This window comes from Carassius auratus, chromosome 3 (genome assembly GCF_003368295.1).
Source record: "Carassius auratus strain Wakin chromosome 3, ASM336829v1, whole genome shotgun sequence".
NCBI classification, from domain to species: Eukaryota; Metazoa; Chordata; class Actinopteri; order Cypriniformes; family Cyprinidae; genus Carassius; species Carassius auratus.
Window position 1 is genome coordinate 289,316 of NC_039245.1, and position 22,719 is coordinate 312,034.

The 22,719-nt window shown below is 37.6% G+C and overlaps 1 protein-coding gene across 2 annotated transcripts in view; it reads left to right on the top strand.

The window, feature by feature from the left end:
• Positions 1-9,514: 9,514 nt before the first annotated feature.
• The window catches only part of LOC113042344 (inactive rhomboid protein 1-like), a 41,061-nt gene continuing 27,856 nt past the window's right edge, over positions 9,515-22,719 (top strand). Inside the window, exon 1 of one of the 2 annotated variants that reach the window (XM_026201141.1) lies at positions 9,515-9,815. The gene's annotated coding sequence lies outside the window, so the exon portion shown is untranslated. The remainder of the gene's footprint in view (positions 9,816-22,719) is intronic. The other variant, XM_026201159.1, reaches the window with a different exon arrangement.

Below are 22,719 nucleotides of genomic sequence, written 5' to 3' on the forward strand. Positions count from 1 at the left end.
TTGTTGGGATGCTTTGGCTTTGGTCTTACGTACATGTCACGAGGTGAGCTGGCAAAGACTTTTATCATCACCTAGTGATGAGATGACTGGCACAAACAGCTCAGCCCCAGTTCTTCAGCAGGATATGTCTGTGACACACAGATGGATGCTCTCTATTGTCAAACTTCTGTGAAACTTGCTGCTTATTACTGAAATATGTGCCATCAGCCCCTCTACACTGAGTTGTCACTTTAAGAAGGTAGAAAGACTTATTTTTATCTTGTATGTCTTTTCACACTGCTTTGAATAGAAAGTTTGGCTTGAATGATATGTGTTTCATTGTTTCCTCTTAACTAGCTTCCATGCAAATAGAAGGAAATATGTGGATGAAGGAGATTAAATGTGCAGGAAAAGATACCACTTGAATGGATAGTGTTTCAAGTGGAGCCCATCGTGTTCATTTATTTTAAGTATGAAACTGATACAGAGATTCGCAAGATAAGGACCATATCCTAGAACAGTGAAAGGTTTTTATAGCAGCACCCCAGGAAAAAACAGATTTGCATTTCCTCAAGGAAATACCAGTACTTCCAAGTCTGTAAAACTCTAAAGCTGAAGGTTTAGGTAAGCATGGGTTTAGGTTTTGTTTTTGATTTTTGTGTAGAAACTCTGAGTCAGAATGGCTTTGCCATTGTCAGGCATCTTTAAATTGCTAAATATATGTAAAAAGTACAAGACTAATCACAGTTCAGTTAGAACATACACTATCGCTGTTCAAAATTAGTTTTTTTTTTATTTATTGAAGGAAATCAATGTTGAGAATTATTTATTCAACACGGATGTATAAGATTGCTCAAAAAAATGTCTACTTCAGATAAATGCTATTCTGTTAAACTTTGTGTTGTTCAAAGAATCCTGAAAAAAAAACATTTCCATAAAAAAATATTATAACTGTTTTCAACATTGACAATAATGAGAACTGTTTCTTGAGCACCAAACAAAATTTTCTTTGGAGTCAAATTGTTTCAGTGAATTTGGTTAGTTCACAAAACTGAATGATTCATTTACGAATCAGATCTCACTGACAGTCATAGTCACATAGCTCACTGGAGGGGAGGATTATCAGTGAATAAAAATGTTGGTCTTTTCATCACAGAAAGCTATCTATGGACTAGCGCATGAGTCATGTGGTCCTTTGTACTTTTATGGTACTTTAGCGCCCATTTAAAGTTTGAAAGCTTCTGTCCCCATAGGGACTAAAATAATGACCAGTATTTTTCTTCATGTATTCAGTGGAAGAAAGGAAGTCATACAGGTTTGGAATGACACGAGGATGAGTAAATGATGACAGAATTGACTTTTTTTCCATTTAAGGGAATATACAAATGTCTTGGGAACTGCAGTTAATAAGGGGAATATACAAGGATGAAAGTGAAGAGCTTCAGCTTGAGCCTCAGTGAAACAAAACACTTGGCATCCAGCTTATAAAGGAAGATACGTGCAGACCAGCAGACATTTCCTCTGGGCTAACCTCCTTCCTTCTGTGTCAAATGGAAATGGTCTTAAATGTTAAGCAGTGTAATCTTTAGCCTCTGGCTGAGTAAGTTCAAACAAATTCTGGCTGAAATATGAGGTCAGATAATGGGGACTGTGGGAGTGCTGTTTTCTCTGGCATACTCTGTTTGCCTCAGAATCTCTGCTAAATTTTATGTTATATCTTTGTCAGCTGACAATGACAGCATGTGGATCCAGTCATTACTAATCAGAGCCTCCATAGCTTCTTTGGCACTTTTCCTTCTCCTTCTGCCTCTCCCTCCAACACCTGCTCACTGTCTTACTCATGTACTGCTCTCTAACTCATCACATTCTGTTTTGCATTTCCTTTCCGACAGCTCTTTTTTTTATTCAGAAAGTAAAAAAAAATGCTGTATTTTCTGTGTCACAGACTCCAGAAGCAGTACTCTGTCTAATATATCTTCTTCTTGGTTGAGCATCTCTGTTATTGCAGCGGAAATCGGCACATGAATATTGTGGCAGTAGAAATGTGTTCACTATTGTTAGATTCTATGCTGCAGAAATGGTTTAACATTTTTTTTGTTTATATCTTTATAATATATTTAATACTTCTACAACTTGCCTTAGACAGATTTCAGATATTTGAATACTTGAACACATGACCACCCACAGTCAACAGCCAAGTCGTAATCATTTTGGTATGAATTTTTAAAACTATAACCCAACTACTAACCAGCACATCCTAAACCTTTTTTGCTCATGCTCATTGAATGCAGCTCCAGAGACCTGACAGCCAGATTACAGGAAATAAACAAGAGAGTCAGGTATTGCATCTCTTCTCTGACGGCTCCTCTTTATGTATATCTATTGACAAAAATTCCAACATGGTTGTTTGATAAATAAATATCTACACACGGCACACAGTTAGCATTAAAATCATTTTATTCATTTAATTCAAACTGGCAAACCCAGGCCCCAGGCAGTGTATTATTTCAAACACAGAATACAAGTACTCTGCATAAGAGGAACATTTGAAAAAAATACACCAAATCTTTGCTTCCTTCAGGAGGGACGTTAGAGGCTTTTGGGAAAATGTTTGAAGCAAAAAAATACTTTTTGCAAATCCATTTAGAGCTGCTTGTGGCACAAAAATTGCACACTTCACCTTCATAAAGAGCCTGGTGTGTTTTTTTTTTTGCTGTAATAAATAGGAGGCAACATTAGGATCCGTACTGATAGCATACACTGCGATAATTTTCCTGCTTTGTTCCAGGTCATCATGCCAAAAGATAGTGTTTATTCTTTCCCACGCTCACCACCTGGCCAGTTAAGGAAGCGGGATGAAAGGTCCCTCCAGGCAACTATCTCTCCCCAGTCAAACTAAATTTCTTTAATTAAACCCATCGTAATTTAAAGGGGTCATCAGATGCCCATTTTCCACAAGTTGATATGATTCTTTAGGGTCTTAATGAAAAGTCTGTAGCACAGTTTGGTTAAAACAACACCATTTTAACCCTGTCAAAAACAGCTCTTGTCATAGCAAGCCACTTTGTAGCATTTCCCTTTACATATTAATGAGCTCTGCTGACCCTGCCGCTCTCTCTGAGGGACTGTTTACTTTAGAAAGTATTTGAGAAAGGGTAATGATTTAATGAGATTGAATATAGGGATATAGGGTGGTTGTGTACACACCCTGGCAACACACTTTTCAGTTCAAACAACTTGTAAAAGTGCATGAAGCATCCGATGATCCCTTTAAAACTCATTAATGTTTAAGCGGACCCTGGTGGTGTTGTGTGGGAAGGTGTCAGGTGTTAAGCGGCCGACTCTGCAGTAGGGAGAAGGTGGGATTATTCGGGAGACTCTGAGGGTGGGTTTCACAGCTTATGTGGTCCTGCTCTGAAAGCAAAACAGCTGGAAGACACACTCATGCTTATTCATTCATCTGAGGGGGGCTAACATCGGGTGAAACATTATCTGCAGAAATATGAGGTGAACATGACCAGAAGGCTTTGCTTAATTTATGATGCCTGTTCTTCTCCTAAACAGTACACATTTTAATCAGAAATGTAAATGTTGTAATTTTTAATAGACCTGTGGTGATATTTTTTAATAGGGTTAGGATTAAAAAAGAAACCTCATTCTACTATACATTTCCAAAATGGTCTAAAGGCACAGAAATCACAATCAGATAAAAAAATGGAGCCTTTAAGAATTGACATCACAAAACGTTGTTTATTTCATATCATAACAGAACACAATGTTCTAGTTTGAATATTTGGGATGGGATGGAGAATGAGAGATGCAGTAAACTGTATGTTCCTCTAAATTAACCGTTTTGTTGTTGTTGTTGTTGTTGTTGTTGTTTTGTCTATCATTCAAGTTTTTTTTTTTATTGCCATTGTTTCATGAAGAACCTTCAACATCCATGGAAACTTATCAGTGAACAAAAGGTTCTTCATAGTTGAAAATGTTTCCTTAGATTATGAATAAAATGTTCTTCACACTAAGAAAAAAAAGATAAATTATTTTAAGAACTCTTTGGGGATCCAAAATCATTCTTCCATTGAACCGCTACAAAAACACACTTTATTTTTAAAAGTGATATCGATGACTTTTATAATACTTTTATAGTGTTGTTATGCTCTTCATAAATATAACAGCATATGGGTTGAAAAATAAGTGAAGTGAAAGTGACATTCAGCCAAGTATGGTCACCCATACTCAGAATTTGTACTCTGCATTTAACCCATCCGAAATGCACACACACAGAGCAGTGAACACACACACACACACACACACTGTGAGCACACACCCGGAGCAGTGAAAAATAATAATAAAAAATAATAAAGGTGAGTAAATAATGACAACAGATTTCTTATATTTCTGGGCTGAACAAAATATTTTTTTTATTCCTGCACTGTCCTGACATGCATCAGTATAAGATTATTTCCACACTGTAATTACTGACCACAGAATGTGCCTCTCTTTCTGGCCATGCTGTGTTCTGCTTCTGATAACAGCCTCCTTGACCGCAGCCTGAAGCTCTGCCATTAGACAGCTGCAATCAAGCAGGAGGATAGAGCTTTACTGATCCTCTTCTTGTCTCACTGAAGAACATCTGTGTAACTAACACATTTCCCTCACCTCCATCTTTAACCTGTTGTTTACATCTCACAGTGCAACCTATATGCGTTTTCCTTTACCAATAAGATGAAGCTTAAAATGAAAACTGTCCTTTTCCTATGTCATTATTAAACCTTCATATCATCCCAGTCCTGTGTACTTCATTTTTCTTCTGTGTAACATAAAAGAGGATACACATATAAGTATTTTAAATGTCTCTGATTTTGTCCATAAAGTAAAATTCCACAGAAGGAATAGAATGAATAAATAATGACATGTTTTTTTTTTATTTTGGGGTGCACTAACCTTAACTTGCTTGTTTTACAGACACAAAATACAGATTTGCTGTATGTAACATTCATGAATTCATTTTTTTTATGTGGATTACGAGGTTTGGTTAGACAAAACGGTGACTGTGGAATGTAAACGGCTGTTCTTGTGTTCGATTGCGGCTTTACCGTAATGACATGGTTTCATGCCAGTGGTGTGTGAGGGAAGTAACATGTGACTGAAGTGAACCGGAGGCTGTTGCATCAGCAGAGTTTCTGAGGGTCTACAGGGCTGTCTGACACATAAAGAAAAGTCAGACTCCCAGAATCCTAGTATAAACAATTTAAGATTTTTTTCTTCTTAAACTTACAGAGACCAGATACTGATTGTCAAGATAATTTGCCTAGTCATTCTAATACCAGAATTAACATACAAAGTAACGACAGATTTGAATTAAAAAAAAGAGCATTAAATTGTAATACATCTGTAATACATTTTCTGATGGAGATTTATTTTTGATAGTTATTTAGAATAATAATTGATTATTATTATTATGCTGTGCTTTGCACAACAAAGGGAGAACATGAGAAAAAAAAGAGTTCATGTTCTGTAATTTTCGTTTTGTGTTCTGCTAATAAAAGTCAGGGGGAAAAAAAAAACATTACCCATGCAAGTCTGCTTTTGTCAACATGCATCTGCCCCTAAACAGCCCTTTTCGATCCCTGAAGTGTAGATGTCAAAAGAATATTGAGTTATCCTTCTTCATATATCTCCTTTCTTTTTTGTCCTCAGTAACCCAACTATAATCTTTTTGAACACTTCAGAACTGAGATGGTTAACACCAGAGGAAATCCTTTATGGCTCGTCTGACTCTCTGTTCCTCTTCTGAACACAGGTCTTGTGCTCGGGTCTTTTATCTTGCTCTGACTGATGGGGTTTCAACAGAGCTTGAGTGCTCTCCCAGCTTCACTCCTGCAGTCTAATCAGAGGCTTCAGCTCTCCCTCTGCCTCTTCTGTGACCCATAGGAGTATTTCAGAATCTATTCATTACTACTGGCCCATGGTAGAGCAATCAGATGTTCCCCGTGGGCCTCCTACATCACAATGACTGTTGTGGGTTCATGTATTGTCTGTGTTATTTTTGTTCAGCAAGATTTATTTTCCACCTAAAAATTTCACTCAAAAATGGAGAATGTCCAAGCTTCTCTTTTCCACAGAAAAAGGAAGGTGGTTTATACTGCCAGATTCATTATACTACCCAATTGTGTATAGAAACCTCCTAAAGACATATCATAGCTTTAAAAAAATGTCTTTCTCCTTTTTATCTTCTAAAATCTAATTTGTGTTTGCATTGGTCCCAAGATACACAAGACCATGAAAACCTCTGACTTTGTATAAAGCCTAGCATTATGAGTGTTGAAGACCATGTATGAATGCACACAAGCGTGAATGAAGAAATTTGCATGGACATTGTGCAAAAATGCCTCCCTTTTGTTGTAGAAATTTTGGAATAATATGAGTGTGAGTAAATGATGATTTCATTTCGGGTTAACAATTCCTATAAATGTACTTCCACTTTTCACTTACTTTTCATGCTCTCTTTGGGCTTTGGGTGAAGGCCAACATTCTCCCTAGGTTATGATGTCTGCTTACAGTACATGATGCCTGTCACATGACTGGGAAATTAACTTCCCACTATGAATGAAATTGCATGAAGTAGAGCATGATCTGTCATCCACTGTCAGCACAAGAATGTTTGCCCTTTGTGGTACCAAAGCAACACAACATTAACTTGCTTGTCACATCGAATGGCCGACTAAAACAGTGTTTGCCTTGAAAACTCAAACCTGTTTTAATTTAATCTGAGGTCGAGTATTAGTTGATGGACCGGCTGATTCTGCCATATTCCCTGTGGTCAAAAAAAGAAACTCATGCCAGACTGCAATATCCTGAGAAATATCCTTCACTTGTCATCGCTGTCATGCCCTTTAGCAACTAAAGCTTTCGTACTTATTTATTTATATATATTTATTTACTGTTGTACTTTGGTATTACATTTGTACTTCAAGAGCACTAATATGCACCTAAATCTAGTTTTGTTTTCTGTATAAATTGGTGAAAATCACTCCTGTAGGCTACAGTAGAAATATTATTGAATTACACCGTATAAGCTATCTAGGCAATAAAAGTTGTTGTGTTCCCAAAGTTTGAGCAGGCACTGATCATAGCAAGAGATACATATTTGAAATGTCCCTTTAAAATCGTATTCTTCTTGATTTTATGCAACATGTGGCCAGACAATCAGGTCAAAGGTCATGTGGATAACTGAACACACAAGCCTTATAGTCACCCTGGAAAGTCCCCAAGGGAAAATACAGGAAGAATCTCAGCAATGTTGAATGAGAAATTGGAATGCTATGCATGTCAATAAACTCTCTTTGTCTTGAGTTTGAACTCTGCACTTGAGGAGGAACCTGCTGTCCAGAATTAATGCCATCTCTGCCTCATTTTGCTGTTTTAGAGCCGAGAGGAGACTGACATCAGAATTTACCTTTTCCAAACAGACACATCAATGCAACTTCAAATGCTTCTTGCCTTACTTTCTTCTTGTAATGTTTTCATGTTTTAGTACTTGCATTCTTGACATATTTAAGGATACTAGGGTGGGTCTGTGTGTTTCAGTAATGCTCCCCTGATTAATAATTTGCTAAAACATTCAGTGAAGATAGTGTGTGGATTGTGGATGTAGTTTCAGATCTATGAATCTCTTTGAATCCAGTCTATACTTTTTCAAAACAAAACCTTATCCCAATTTATACTTCCCTGGTGAATTTCATAGTCAGTATCTATGGTAGTTAGAGCTGCTAATGCATGTTGTTACATTTCTTTTGACTTTGTGAATTTCTAGTGAAATGAGGTGTGTAACATTCCAATACACTGCGGAAACAATGTATTAGACTTGTAAATGAGTCTGGATGGGTGCCTGAAAGAAACAGCACTGGCCTGTCTATGTTTGGTTTTTTTTTGTTTTTTTTTTATGTACACGAAGCAGTATGTAGTATGCAAAATTTCAATTATTAGATACATAGAGACCATCTTCACGTGGTCTTTGAAAATGTTCCACAGCTGAATTAACCATCAATCATCTCAGAGCGACAGAATAATGGTGTTACTAAATTAACCAGACAGTGTCTCATAAAGAAAGTATCTATGTCTGAATTTGTCCCAACCCCCTCATTCGGTATTCCCTATTACAGTGGATGACAAATATTTCACTACATGAGAAAGGAATGGATGAAAATGAGCGAACCAATAAAGACATTGTTGTGAAAATTATACCGTGGTGCTACTATAAAAATAATTGTCGCATACACAATTTCAATTGACAAAACAGTGTGTTGTGGGTAGCTTACATGTGCTGCAAATCACATGCTGTTCAGAAGGTTATACATTTGGTTTGAAATGATGTTTTATATAGCGTGAATATGGACAGTATGAATGAAATTGAAATGTACTGTTGTCAAAGTCACATGACGAACCAGTTCAGACATACATCACTGCCATTTCAATCTCTTCTCCCATGGCTTCATATGATAGTAAAATGTCCATCAAATGACCATTATTTGGCATACTGTGTTCTCATACTGTATAGTATTGAAGAAGGCATATTCGGACACAGTGATACACTAGTTATTGTGGTGCATTACGGAACTGAATGAGTGCACTAAATATGGTTTTGGACACAAGTTACATATCGCCAGTTAGGCCCTGTTTACACCTGGTAGTGTATATATGGGCTTTTTCAGATCCTTCGAAATAATATTAAGAAATATGCTCACACAATTTACTTAAGACTGTAATATTTTAGAATTAAGTCAGTATGGAGAGAGAAGGTGGTCTTTCGCTGTTTGAACACATCCAACAACATGAGTGTCCACCCTACGAGAGCAATACGAATGTGTTTTCGACTACCTCTAGAAGTGTTCGATTTGTTTTACACCCCATTCACACCTGTATTTAGGGTTGTCCAGTTGTGATCAGATACACCAAATCACATCTTAATACCAAGTGTAAACAGAGCCCTACTGTTTAACAATGGAACTAGCAAAAAAAAAAAGTCACTAAAACAATTAAACGAATAATATACTGACATTCAGTCTGAAACAAAGACACAAAAACAGAAAAGTCCCAAATTCGAAGACAGGAATTAACTGGAGTTATATTTTTGACAAAAATCATGGAATTAGAGTTACCACATGAAGCATAGTTTTTATTTTACAGTTGATAAAATAAAATAAAAAGTTGAAAAAGTGGCCTATTAGTATGGTAATATTTCATTTAACTAAATATAATATTCTGTCTTCTAGAAAGAAAGAGAAAGAGAAAGCATGCAGTGTAATTTCACAAGTGTGTCATGAGGTCTGAACTTCTGATCATGCACATCTTACCTAAATGAGTTTCTGTCACAAACCGCAGTCACACACACACACACACACACACACACACACACACACACACACACACACACACACAGTACGAGTCTCTGCTCCTCCCAGTGTGTGTGTTCGCGCACCAATCGGTCACACACTTGACTGAGTCTCGGTCGACAAGGGCGGGGCTCCAGATCTATGAAACCGAATTACCGGCAGACCAAAACTAAACTTCCCGAGCCGATCGCCTCTCTCCGTGTGTCGTGCGTGCGTGGGAATGTACTCGCAGCTGCGTGGGAACAATCATATTAACTGCTCCACGATGTCTTAACATTGGATTTGTATCACCGATAGCCTCAATATTATTTTGCTCACCTTTAACGTTGGACAAAATGAAATACATATAGACTGTTCACCATCGATACTTCACAGGGATCTGGAGATTTCAGCTGTTAACATTTCCCCCGTCCCGAACTGATTGTGAATCGAATAAGGGTAGGTGATCATTTCTTTCGTAACGTTTCATTTTCTGTTTTTGGTGAGTAGGTTATACGCCGATGCAATGAATTTACCGGTGAGTCGATCGTGAGCTCAGATCGATGCATCTATAGGCTAATGCATCGTACAGTTTTAAAGAATATTCTCACCGTATCATTGAAACATATTTCAACCGTGAATGATTTGAAAGGTGTGTCGTTAATGCTTATATACCCGAACTTGAGGTTGACGTTAGCACAGTGTTTTTTAATCATGAGACATGTCTCGGAGGCGCGTGTGCTGTTCCGTGTTTTAGACTTCATATATGCGCTCCGGATTACTTGATATGTGCTTCATATCGCAGTAGACTCCACTTAAAATATTTCAAACCTCTTGCTGGTTTTGCACGTCTGATATTTGCAGGTCTGTCATGCGCTGCATTTGTTGTCAGAGGGCCACTCGTTCTGATCCGAATATAGGCTATGTTACACAGTGTTTGTATGTTTTCCATGCACACTTTAATTAATAGCAATTGTCCACGGTGATGTGATGACGTCAGTTCAGCAGTTATCGATGCCCCGTCTCCGAAGTGATTTTTGTCAGATGATTGTTGAACCTGTGTTTCAGATGGGCTGGGTTTAAACCCAAAGGCCGCTGCCTCTCTGCACTAAACGTGTGTGCGCTTTTTCATGAGGAGGTCTGGTAGAGCCGCAGATTTTGAGCACTAATAACAAATAATAAAAGCTGTGGTTCTTAATGACTTTTTCATGGATTGACTCTCAAGCAATAACTTTTTCCCCTGCGCTGCCACAATGGTTCCCGGCGTAATTTATTATTATAATTTTTTTTTTATATAAAAAAGATGACTTGAATTAGGACTACTGGTTCCCACGACCGGTATTTGAAGCTGTAGCTGTAGCATGAACTGGACCATTTATAAGTCAGATCTGTTAATATTAGCCCATGATTGTCAGATCCAAACACTGAATAAGTGAATGTTTGATCTGTGGCCGATTTTTTTTTTATTAAATTCTTTAGTTTGTTCAACACATTTGTCTATAGGTGTATTCCAGTGTGCATACTCATACACTGTTAAGCCGTTTTGTAGTGTGAATAGTGTGTTCACACTGAAAATTTAGACAAGACTTGAAATGAAGCGTGGGCTATTTAGTTTTGTGTACCAATTCACACATATCTCTATTCTACATCACTTGGGGCACAACTGTTATTGTGTTATGCTGTTGTGTGTTTTGCTCTAAGAAAGAGACCTGTTATCCTGCGGTAAACAAATACAAGGTTTAGACATAAACGTAAATAAATCTGTAGTCCTTATAGGGTTCATCTTAGCACTTTTTCAAATTCAGTGGTGAAGATGGTGAAAAATCTGAGTGTTTGCCTGGATATCTTTTAAATACATTGCAGGATGTTCACAAAGAGCAGTAACTTATAAAGCATAGAAGTGAACTGAACGCACAACAGGGAGGAACTGAACGAGACGACATAAACAAAAAAGACACATCAACATATACTAATTTATCTTTAACAAGTACGCAGTCACTGTAGACACGGACAAATGTATAGTACAAAGCAGTCGACTCATTTCAGGCACAAATGAAACATCATACACAGGTAGCGTTTTCATAAACCTGTATCAGACAGGCTTTCAAGGCACCGTAATGTCATACCTAATGATCTAAAACAGTTTCAGGGGAGCCGTTGACACCACTAAGTGAATATATAACGACTGTGGTATAAACTGAGAAGCATTTCTATGCCACACTTCCTGTGACAGCAGTATTTTTTTAGGTATTAGGTATATAGCCTGAGTGTCGCTACAGGCCAGGCTTATGTGTTTTGAAGAGGCATTTACTGGCCTGCATATAAATCAGTATCCCTGTAAAACTTAATCAGTGATGTTTTGCATGCATATACACGAGATATTCAAGAATACAAGCAATCATTTTATATGGAGAGTAAGAATATCTGTTATAAAGTTTGTGGGGAATGCAGTTGCCTGGCCCATCGACATGTCCCGCTCCAGCTTGTTCTCGCTTTGCTTTCGAAACATTATCTCATTCAGAGGATCATCATTCATGGTGATGTAACAAGATTAAGCAGGGCCTCGACTGACTTTCGTCATCATGTGTCGCAGGTGCGCTCCAACTGGGCTCTAGGTTGGCATAGAGGAAAGGACAAGGGGAGGATAATGCTGGAGTAGGTTGATGCCGCGGGTGGCTGTAACAGAGACGCGTGATCATGTGGATGAGTCACATGGCAGTGTGTGTCTGACTCTCCGCTTCTCTTGCCAAGAGTCGATTGCTTTCATTACAAGTGGTTTTACTTTCTATCAAGCCACCCTATTTAAAATACATTTCTGGCAGAGAAATTGTTTAGTAAAGTGGAGTGGGTAATTTCTGCGATGCCAGATTGCAGTGTGGTCGGATAAAACAACACTGGCTCAATCAGTTGCATGACAGAAAGACTGATCAATGAAATGGGTCGTTTTCAGGTACAAAGCAACTTGAAGTCATTGATTTTTAATAGCTTTGTTTATATGCACTAATTGTCGTCAATCTGAATCCCAATCCAAGTTGAGATTCTAAAAGCTCAGTTTATATGAACCCTACCCATTGAAATCGGATTCACATATTCTTTTATATGTGCATTGCGTGCATTTCTGTGAAAAATTATGCTCTTACTTAACTCGTTGCGTTTTAAACCGGAGAAAGCCAGTACAGTAATGTCACTGGAGCTACTGTAATTGTCATTTTTGCCTAAAACGAAAGCTGACAAATGTGAAGACATTTCATCAGCCAGACATGAGATGTAATTATGTGTAAGGTATAGAAAAATAGAGAATAGAAAATAGATTTTTTTTTTCCTATTGATCAGATTATCTCAGGTCTACAACAGGCTTGATTCGGATTGAGCTCAGCTAGATCGACCGAGGTGTTTACAATGAGACTGTTCAGTCCAATTGAGCCATCAATCCAATTATTGACAGGCTATTTAGTTGCATGTAAACATAGCTAACGAGAGTTGGTGATTTATGTTGAAAGCTGTGAAGTAGGAATGGCTTCAAACAGAAAAAAAATTATTCGGCAGTGTTTGATGAACTCAAGTGATTTTTTTTGCTATCAGTGTGAACGCCCTTTAAGTTGCTATAAAAAGCAGAAGGATTAATGTTTGTATGGTGTTATTGCAGTCTGGCGCCAAACTCAAAAGTTTGGCTCTTCATTTTTTTTTTTTTTTTTTTTTTTGTGAGATGAACATGCATCCTTTCAGCTCTAGGAAAAAGAATAAGTTACGAAATACTTATCAAAGTCATTTTTGAGCCAGTTCCGCATGAGTCAGAAAGAGCTCATCTGAGGTCTGAATAGTAGTGCCCTGTAGATTCAACACGTGTTGTGAAATGAAATCAAAGCCATCCTTCGTCACCACACACAAGAAACCTAGCGAACCATTAACCGTTTCTGTAGTACACCAGTGGTCTTGTGGTTTACTAAAAGAACAATTAAGAAGGTTTTTGAAGTGTGCTGATATATATAAAAAAAGTCTGCCCTGTTAAGTTTTTCCAGTTATGTGTAAAATAGACACATTATGTAAAAAAAAGGAAAATTCAAAGTAACAGTATCACTTAGAGAAAGACATGTTAACTGACTTGTTAGACAACATTTGAAAAAAAAGACTCTTGTTACTTAAACTAGCTTAAAACGGGTCAGACATATTCCCCACAGCTCTAATGCATCAAATTTCATATTTTCAAAGAAGCACTATTCGAATTGTGTCAGAGCTCTTGGGGCGTCCCGCCAGCACACCTCCCTATTCAGTAGTGGACTGAGGAGGAAAAAAGCACAAAAAAAAAGTCTTCTTCAATGTAGCTTATCAAGTTAAAATACACATAAGCTTTATTAATACATCACTTTGTTTAATTAGTTTTACATATTAATAACTCACATAAAAAAATGATGATCATAATATGCACTTTTAGAAAAATACAGTCCCTTTTTGGGTTATGATTCTGAAAGAAACCTTCATAATTGCAACTCTGAGCCAGAGGATGTATTAACAGTAGCATGATCTCATGTGGTTTCATTTTAGTTGCTGATTTCACTGACTTGATTAACTTGTCCTCAAAGCAATGATGAACATTTTCATTGGCTGCGTTCCCTCAAATTTAATCAGGCACTATATTAACATTATCTAGAATGACCTGCTTGTATGTTATGAATTTGGCAGCACAAAAGGTAAACACAGATAATTATAGTCATTCATTATAAATTAATGGAGCATTGTATCATGCATAGTTAGTAAGGCAGGAGTCGCTGTGCTGTATTTCTAAAGGCACTGTTAGGCACAATGTGCAGCTGTGTTTCATATATTTGAGCACATTTTATTCTCCTTTTAAAGACAAAAATGCATTCAGATGCATTTGCTGGGTGGAAACAGGTTGTGATTTATAAAAAAAAAAAATTGGGAGCAGAAATCATGTACTCTAAAATTGTAATTTAGTGTGTCTTGTCAATTTCAGGTGTTGTTTGAGAGATTGTGGCATGCTGTTGAACATTATTTCTGCAGCTATGACGTAATGCTGCAGGGCTGGTGTGGCTCTTAGATCAGTAAAATGAACTAGAGATGCTTTTACCGCTGCTGTCAGTCCTGTCCTGTGCTCAGTTCCAGGCACAGCTAAATGACTGCGGGTTCTCCGACTAATCGACATGGTTTAATGAGCAAAAAGAGTTTCTGAATGTGAGGGCGAGGGTTGATTAAATCCAGAAGCATTGCTGGTGGTGTGAAACGATGTGTAAGTGTGAGTGTGTAAATTTGTGGGGCTTTGGTAATGTTGTGGGTGTTTCCACAGGAAGGGCTTTGATCAGTAGTGTCTTGCATTGAGGTTTTCCCTCCAGTGAGATCATTCTATTAAAAGCTATTTTAAATTTACACCGCTGCTTCAATCTGTTATTGTTGAATATCGGCTTTTCTCTTATACTCCTTGCATTGAGGGTTAGTGTGTGAGATATTTCAGGGATGGTTTTTATGTTTCTCATATATGAAGCACGTGTCTTCCTCATCTTGTGTGACTTTTAGAGGGCTGAGGAGAACATCAGGCTGATGGATGGAGTGACCACAGGGAGCTTCCTGGTGGGCTGGCTGACTTACTGTCAAAGCCAAATTTAGACACAAAGTAAATAAACAAACATTTAAAAAAAAAAGCTCATCATACACTGACTGCAGTTTTAGTGGATTTCACCAAGTCCAATAGTGCACTGAAGTAATGCCGAAATGTATTTATTTACAGGTTGAGCACGCATGAATGCTATCAACAGTAAGAATAATACTTTTTAAAAATAATATATTTTCTTCTGTGTTGTGGCGTACATCCCAGTGTAACTTCTTATTGAAAAAGAAAACAAATTAGGGTGAAGATCCATTGACTGTATTGGATTTTAAATCCGCTCAGAATGAATGCTAGCTTTAACATATACCATCAGATACCGATACCATATCAATGAATCATTCACAATAAGATCTATAACATGCATTTGCAAAATATAATTTTCATTTTGTCACTTTGCAAGTCTGGGGTGTTTCAATTAAAGAATCAATGCAGATCCTGTCATTGAGCAAAATTAGAGTAAAATATACAGTACAAGAAAAAGTCATTTTCCTTTAAACTCTTAACACGTACTTGCCTGAACCACATACTTATGATTTTAGAATTTGTAAGTAGTAACTTCCCAGTAGGACTTGAACAGAGCTTATCTTGCTCTAGCAGGTAACTCTTTCCAGCCAGCTCCCTAAATTCCCTCCCCACCACTGTCTGCACTTCAATTTAGTGGCTTTAGTTCTCCTTCCTTTGCAATGTAATAAAGGCTATTTTAGACATCAAAGTACAGTGATGAAATAATCCAGTATGCCGTAGTTTCCATTGGGTCCTGGGCTGTTGTTTCATCCCATTTGTAGTTATGCATGTGTGCTAATATTATTGCAGTGAGGATGAAGGGCCAGTTTTTAATAGGTCGGCCAGCTCGCTTGTCTCTATCTTTAGCATACAGTGTGGCATGAGTCTGAGAAGGCTGCCCACCCTTTTTTTCTATTTGAAATGATGTGCAGTCTGGACGGAATCAAACTAGTCTAGACTTCAAACCGAAAACCGAGGGCGTTTTGTGCCTCTGTGTGACTTGGCCTTCAGTGGCCTTTTGGGAGTAGGTGGATGCACGATGACTAATAATAACAGACAAGAAAATCCCCTTAAGGTCAATGCATTGTGAACGCATTGCACAAGCTTGCATGGTTTCAGAAGGGCTTTTAAAATGATTTTCCCATTAATTTCACTCAAAAAACGTGTTCTACTGAACATTATGTCACCAGATGTGTCTTATTGGGTGTGCCGTGCAGCATACCTAGTATGAAACTATGTGGATGCCATCCAGCCAACTCTCCCTTCCGTTAGTCATAACTTGGCATGGCTATGTGCCCACCAAATTATGTCAACTCTTTCAGATATGCAGGAGGTGGATCAAGCGCAGAAAAAAGGGCAGAAAAGAAGCTATGTGCCACATGAGGCCTCTTCTTTTGGGAGACTAAAACAGGAAAAAGACAACAAATGAGCGCTTGCCATGTTGCCGGCGAGCATCATGATAAAAACAAAACAATAACAGAAGCTGTTAGATCGCTGCTCTGGGATGCAGCCCAGATTTTCACTCACACACTTGCACAAGCGTGGTACACACAACTGCAGACTCATCACGGGCCGCTCACTCCCATGTGGAGCGCTGACGAGAGCACTTTCTCTCTGTTCTTGCCTTGCCTGTCCACAGCGATGCTAAGCAAGTATGTGTCACACGTGCATGCTCCTTCTCTGGTGTGTGTGTAGGGTCTGAAGGAAGGAAACTAAGCCTGCATGCTTGGGATTGCTGTTTTTCCCTGTTTGTAAGAGTCCTGCTGCTCTCCTCCTGCTGTTTTCTTCTTCCTTCTTTCTCTCCCAGCCCAACAACGCCTCTTTCTCTGCGCTGTAATTGTGTGTTGTCAACACTGCTCAAGGTCACTCCCAGCTCTCCAGCGTGAGCGCTCTCAAAAGCAGCAGAAATGATTCTGACGTGTGAATGGAAGTGACCGCTTGCTTAGACCTCACGACTGTGAATGACTGAAAATATACAGGCCTAGCCTAACTATAACTGAGATCACCGGCTTAATGGGAGCCTGTTGTATTCTGTTGTATTTTGCAAGAAATTGTTATGGTCCGTTGCTCAAGAAAATCACACACTTGCTTAAAGCTCTCAGTGTGAGCCTTTCAGTCGCATTCGAAATGCATGTTTACAGTTTTTTTCTGGTTGAAACACACTGCTGTTCAGACATCAGAATGTGAATATTCATGAGCGAAAACCTTGACCATTTGAGACCGTTCATGTGGAGTTTGAAGACTATTGTTAGTCGGAATGACTTTAACATCAATTTTCTAAATGCATGATTTCATATTATTGTGATTAAATCATTCATGCATGTTGTATTATGTATTGTTACCTTGTAATTTTATTCAAAAATATTTTTTTGTCCATATTCTGGACATCTCCAATCATTTTGTGTAACTCCGCCCCTTTCTTATAATCCAAAGCAAGTACACATTCTGTTCTGCCGCCATCCAATCAACAACAAGCACACATGCTTTTTTGGAGCTTCACTGCACGTCTTTAGTAAATCTTGACTGTACTATTTAAACACCAAAAGACGGTTTGCACCGGTGCAAGCTGTTATTTATTCTGCCCCATTATGTTTAAATAGATGGTTAACCCAAATTCAGTCTTTAATTACTCACCCTCAAATTGTTTTAGTTGGAAGTCTTTATGAGTTCCTTTTTATTTTTAGCAGTTGTGTTAGGGTTATGTTTTGTAGGTTGTCTAATTGGCATATCAATGTGTTTTTGGGGCAAAATGTAATGGAAAAAGAAGTGTAATAATAGAGGTAATAATTGGCAAGATTTTCAAAATTATATGTAATATTTTATAGGAATATTGATAACAATAATTGATTTCCCTATTCACTTGTGTCTACCAAAATGCGTAATAAACATGCTTTTCACCCTGGTGTCCTCGACAGTGGACATATATGAAATCGATGTCCAGTTTTGTAACAGAAAGTCATGTTTAGACTTGAAACCCCGTAATATTTTCCTAAAATGTTGATTCATGACAAAATATTTTTTAAAATTTGTCAGATTTAAATGATCATTACAAAATGTTATCATATTTCCATAAGGGTGTTAAATTTGATCACTAAATGAATGTCAGACAGCTTATATCAAAGACCAAGGAGAGTTAGCGGTCATGGTGAAACCTCCAAACATTTGATATCTCTGAAAAGTGCTGAATGTGCAAGACATCCGGACTTAAAACTGTGACATAAGATCTCAGATAACATTCACTGAAATATACTGTCCTCTACAGATAACCAAACTCCATGGTGTCTTATAGTGAAGAACCTGTGAGTTGTTTTTTATGATACTTTTATAGGGCTTCCTTCTTTATCTCGACCACATTCACTAAAAGAGCCCAGAATATTCTTCACAAGTTCTCCTTTTGTGTTCTGAAGAAAGAAAGTCATGCAGGTTTGTAACGACATGAGGGGTGAGAATAATTCCTTTTAACTGTCACTGCGGTAGAACCGAAAGAGAGAGTGAAACTGTGTGATCAGCCCACATTCTTGTGCCCCGGGTTAGACCGTCTCTCTAAACCTCAAGAACCAGATCTGCACCTTCAAACCCTGCTGCCTAATTCCCAGAGTCTCATTTTCATGATAATGAGCCTCACCTGCGGAGGAGTCATATACACTTATCACTGTTTGCATTTGCAACATGCACATGAAAGGGATGGGCTTTGTGTGATAAGATCATTTCCTTTCCCATGATCTCTGCCATCGGGGGGGAAGGGGTTCCAGCTAGACCAGATGTGCAAACAACATGTCAGAAAATATGATCGAGCTTCAAGAAATCCCAGTAGCTGTGTGTCTCCATTAACAATGTTTCCTGACAGTACGGTAGTTTATATAAAGACATTCACAAAGTTTTTATAGTGTGAACTGTGAAGTCCTGGGCAGATGTGATATTTGTTGCTGTTTCTTGTTTGAGCGCTGCTACACTAAAGTCCTGTGAGGGCTTGAGGGCAAAGTCATAACCAACCCTAACACTTCCCTTTCATGCTTTTTCTAAACTTGCTTCAACAGGGCACTTGGCTAACACCCTCTGAAGATCACCTAGAACAGCATCCTGTTTGACCAGATATTTCACAGCTCTTCCATTTCCAGTTATTTTTACTTATTATAATTTTTTATATATATTTTTTTAGGTGAGCTTTTATTTTTCAAAATTTTAATTTTAGTTTAATTTTTTTTTTTTTTTTTTTTTAACTTTATTTCACTTTAATTTATTTTTACTATATATTTAAAAAATAATAAATCCAAATATATCAGCTACTATTTAGGTTTCATGTGTTTTTTTATTCCATTGTTAGTTTTAGTTCAGTTTTAGTTTTTATTTATTTTGAGTTAGTAATTTTATTGCTTTCAGTTAGTTGCCAATACATTTTTGATCAGTTTAAGTTTAGGTACTTCATCTAATATGTATATTTTATTTTATTTCATCTTTATTTCAATGAACAGAAATGTTTAAATAATTTTAGGTTTAGTTATTGATAACAACCCTGTTTTAACATAGACTCATTCAATAAGGAGGAACCAGGCTTTTTCTATCTTCATCATGATGACAACTGGGACTTTTTGTAACAATGAGCATGTAAAAAGTTGTGATGATGACAGGAAGTGATGGAAAGGTGTTTTCCCCTCAGGTTTAAAAGCGTGCCAATGGTGCTAAACATGACACATTGCTAGAATTCCCGATTAACAAGACTTATTTTGTTTGCTTTTAATAGACAGGTGCCATTCTGCTTGATTAATCGCACACTTCCATTTCACAGGCTTATCTGTGGCATATCAAAAATTGCTTGCTTTTTCCATAAATGTGGCTGACAGAAGCAGAGAAGAGTCCCAGACATGAGTGCGTTTCCTTCTTCCTTTTGTATCTCATCAGCTCCTCTGCTTTGCACTTCCTTCCCTGGCTCCTCAAATAAGCAGAACTCTGACCTCTGACCCCTGCCTCACTTGAGACGGATGTGATGTGATGGAATCTGTGCTGTTCTTTGAGGACTGTTGTTGGGTTTGCTGTCTTTTTGGATGCAGATAAGATCAACGCTCAAGTTCAGAGGCTAATATAGTCCAGAATCTTCTTTGTTTATTTTTAGCACAATTTTATATGCTCCAAAGAAATCTTATTGTTAAGGTTAAAAAGTAACTACTGATTTGTATACAAGTTCATATTAGACCATTTTTGTAACGTTGTAACTATACATTTTAATTAATTATAATAAAAAAGAATTATTATACGAGTAAAAATATTATAAATGTAATTTTTTGTACAAAATTCTCCTCCCTAGTGTACATTTTTCTTGCTAGTTTATGGACACAGTGGATGTTTCTGCTGCCTTTGCGTGGTTGAGACGTGTCGCATCCTTGAGGTCGATGCTTCTTTCAGTACAATTAAACAAAGAAAATTAAATCCTAGCATATTATATTTAAGGGTGGCCATTCAGATGTCAGGGGTGTCCAGTGGCACCTTGTACACCCCTCTGGCTCCACCACTGCAATGAATCAAGGGAGAATGTCTCTGCAACTCTATGGACATGAAGGCAACTCCCACTACAGATGTCAAAATGATCAATAGTGTCAACATTTCAGTTTGTGGCAGCATTTTGACAGGACATTTGACCTATTTTCATTCCTTCGGACTCTCACTGTGCTGAGTTTCCTCTCTGGAGAGCAGCTTTACAAACAGCCAAACAGCCCATATTTTAAGCAGCTCGCTGACAGAGCGGCTCCAAGCAGCATCTCCAACCTGCTAAACAAGTGACTGATTGTCTGCTGGAGGTCAGACGTTTTCCTGTTAAGCGAGCTAAGAGCAGACTCTCAGTCACAGCGTGCTTCAAAACATGTGATCCCCATCTAAATAGTTTCCAGCATGATATCAGCCTGAATCAGGCCATGGAAGCTCTTATTGTGCTCTTGGTATGAGGCTGATGAGCATCAACAGAACAGAAGGTCAGCAGATGGGCCCACCGCGAGCAAGGAGTGCATTAATGATTAGCATGAAATAAACATGAATGAACATCCAAGGGCGTGTTGAAAGATACAACTTTCTGAATGTATAGTGTCTCATGTAATCACTCAATGAGTATTTTAGCCGTGCAAAGCCAGCAGCTTGAAAACACTGTCACACAAACATCCATTGTGTCCATAAACTAGCAAGAGAAATGTACACTAGAGAGGAGAATTTTGCAAAAACAAATACATGTATAATATTTTTTGCTCATATAATTATAATTTTTATTATAATTAATAAAAATGTATAGGTACAACATTATAAAAATGGTCTAATATGAACTTGTAGTTACTTTTAACCTTTACAATAAGGTTCCCTCTATAGTTTAGACTAGAGATCGGCTGAATGGATTCGAAAACAGTAAAACTCAACTGTTTGACTTCAGGGGAGTTGGAAAATGAGCCTTTTTTCAATAAAAGTGGACTGTTCCTTTAAAGTAAATGTGCACTGCTGTGATTGAGAAACATTTGATTTCACCTGCTTCTGAATGCAAAACACATGTTCTTCAGTTACGGTCATTTGAATGAGACTGTTTTTCTTCTCTGTATGTCCACTGTTGTTAGTATTGGCTATATGGAAATGATATTAGCTATTATTGGTCTGTGTAGTTTCGTATCAAAGCAGTGTGTGTATATATATATATATATATATATATATATATATATATATATATATATATATATATATATATATATATGGTGGAAAAAAATAAATACATATAATGCATTTGTAATCAGTCAGATTAAAGGAATAGTTCAGCAAAAAATGTAAATCTGTTGACGACTTACTCATTCTCATACCATCCAGGATTTAGATGAATTTGTTTCTTAATCAGAGCAGATGTGGAGAAGTTTTGTGATCCATCACTTGCTCACCAATGGATACTCGGCAGTGAATGGGTGCCGTCAGAATGAGAGTTCAAATAAAATCATCACAATAATCCACAAGCAATCCCCACGAGTCCATCAGTTAATGTGATCCATCAAGACTGTTTTTAACTTCAGGCTCCAGCTAAAATGCCAGTCCACTAGACATAATATTGTCTTCTAAATCAGGAGAGAAATATGCAAAAATCAAGCATAATTTCAAGCAAAATCATGTTTTTTTTGTTCGATTTTTACTTCTGTTCTGTGGTCCTGTGTAATTATTAGGGCCTATACTTTCAGACAAACTACATAAAAACCAGACCATTCAACTGCAGTTAAAGGGATCGTTCACCACTGAAAGGAAAATTCTGTCATCATTTACTCCCTTATGGCATTCCAACCTGAATGACTTTCTTTCTTCCGTGGAACACAAAAAGAAGATATTTGAATAACATTGGAAACAAAAACACTGGAGCCCTTTGACTTCCAGTGTATGGACAAAAAATACTAATGTTTGGGTTGAAAAAACAAGAGGGTCGTTCTCTCCTATACCTGCCATATTTAACTCATAAAGTTAATTTGTACATTTATGCAAATGCCTATTGTTCTCTGGAGTCTTTAATGTGAAATACTGAAGTGTTGTGACATTTATATGTGCTATAGTGGTGTAGCTGAACAGCATGAAGTGTTGAGTGCCACTTATAGGGAGTCATGCCTGTTACTGCAGTTTAAGGCCCCTGAGTGATTGTTAAATATATATGAGGCTATTTCTGGAAGGGAGTGTTGAGAACTGTAAGTCTGCACAATACTGTGAGCAGCTAAATGCCAGTGAACAATATGGTGCATGAGG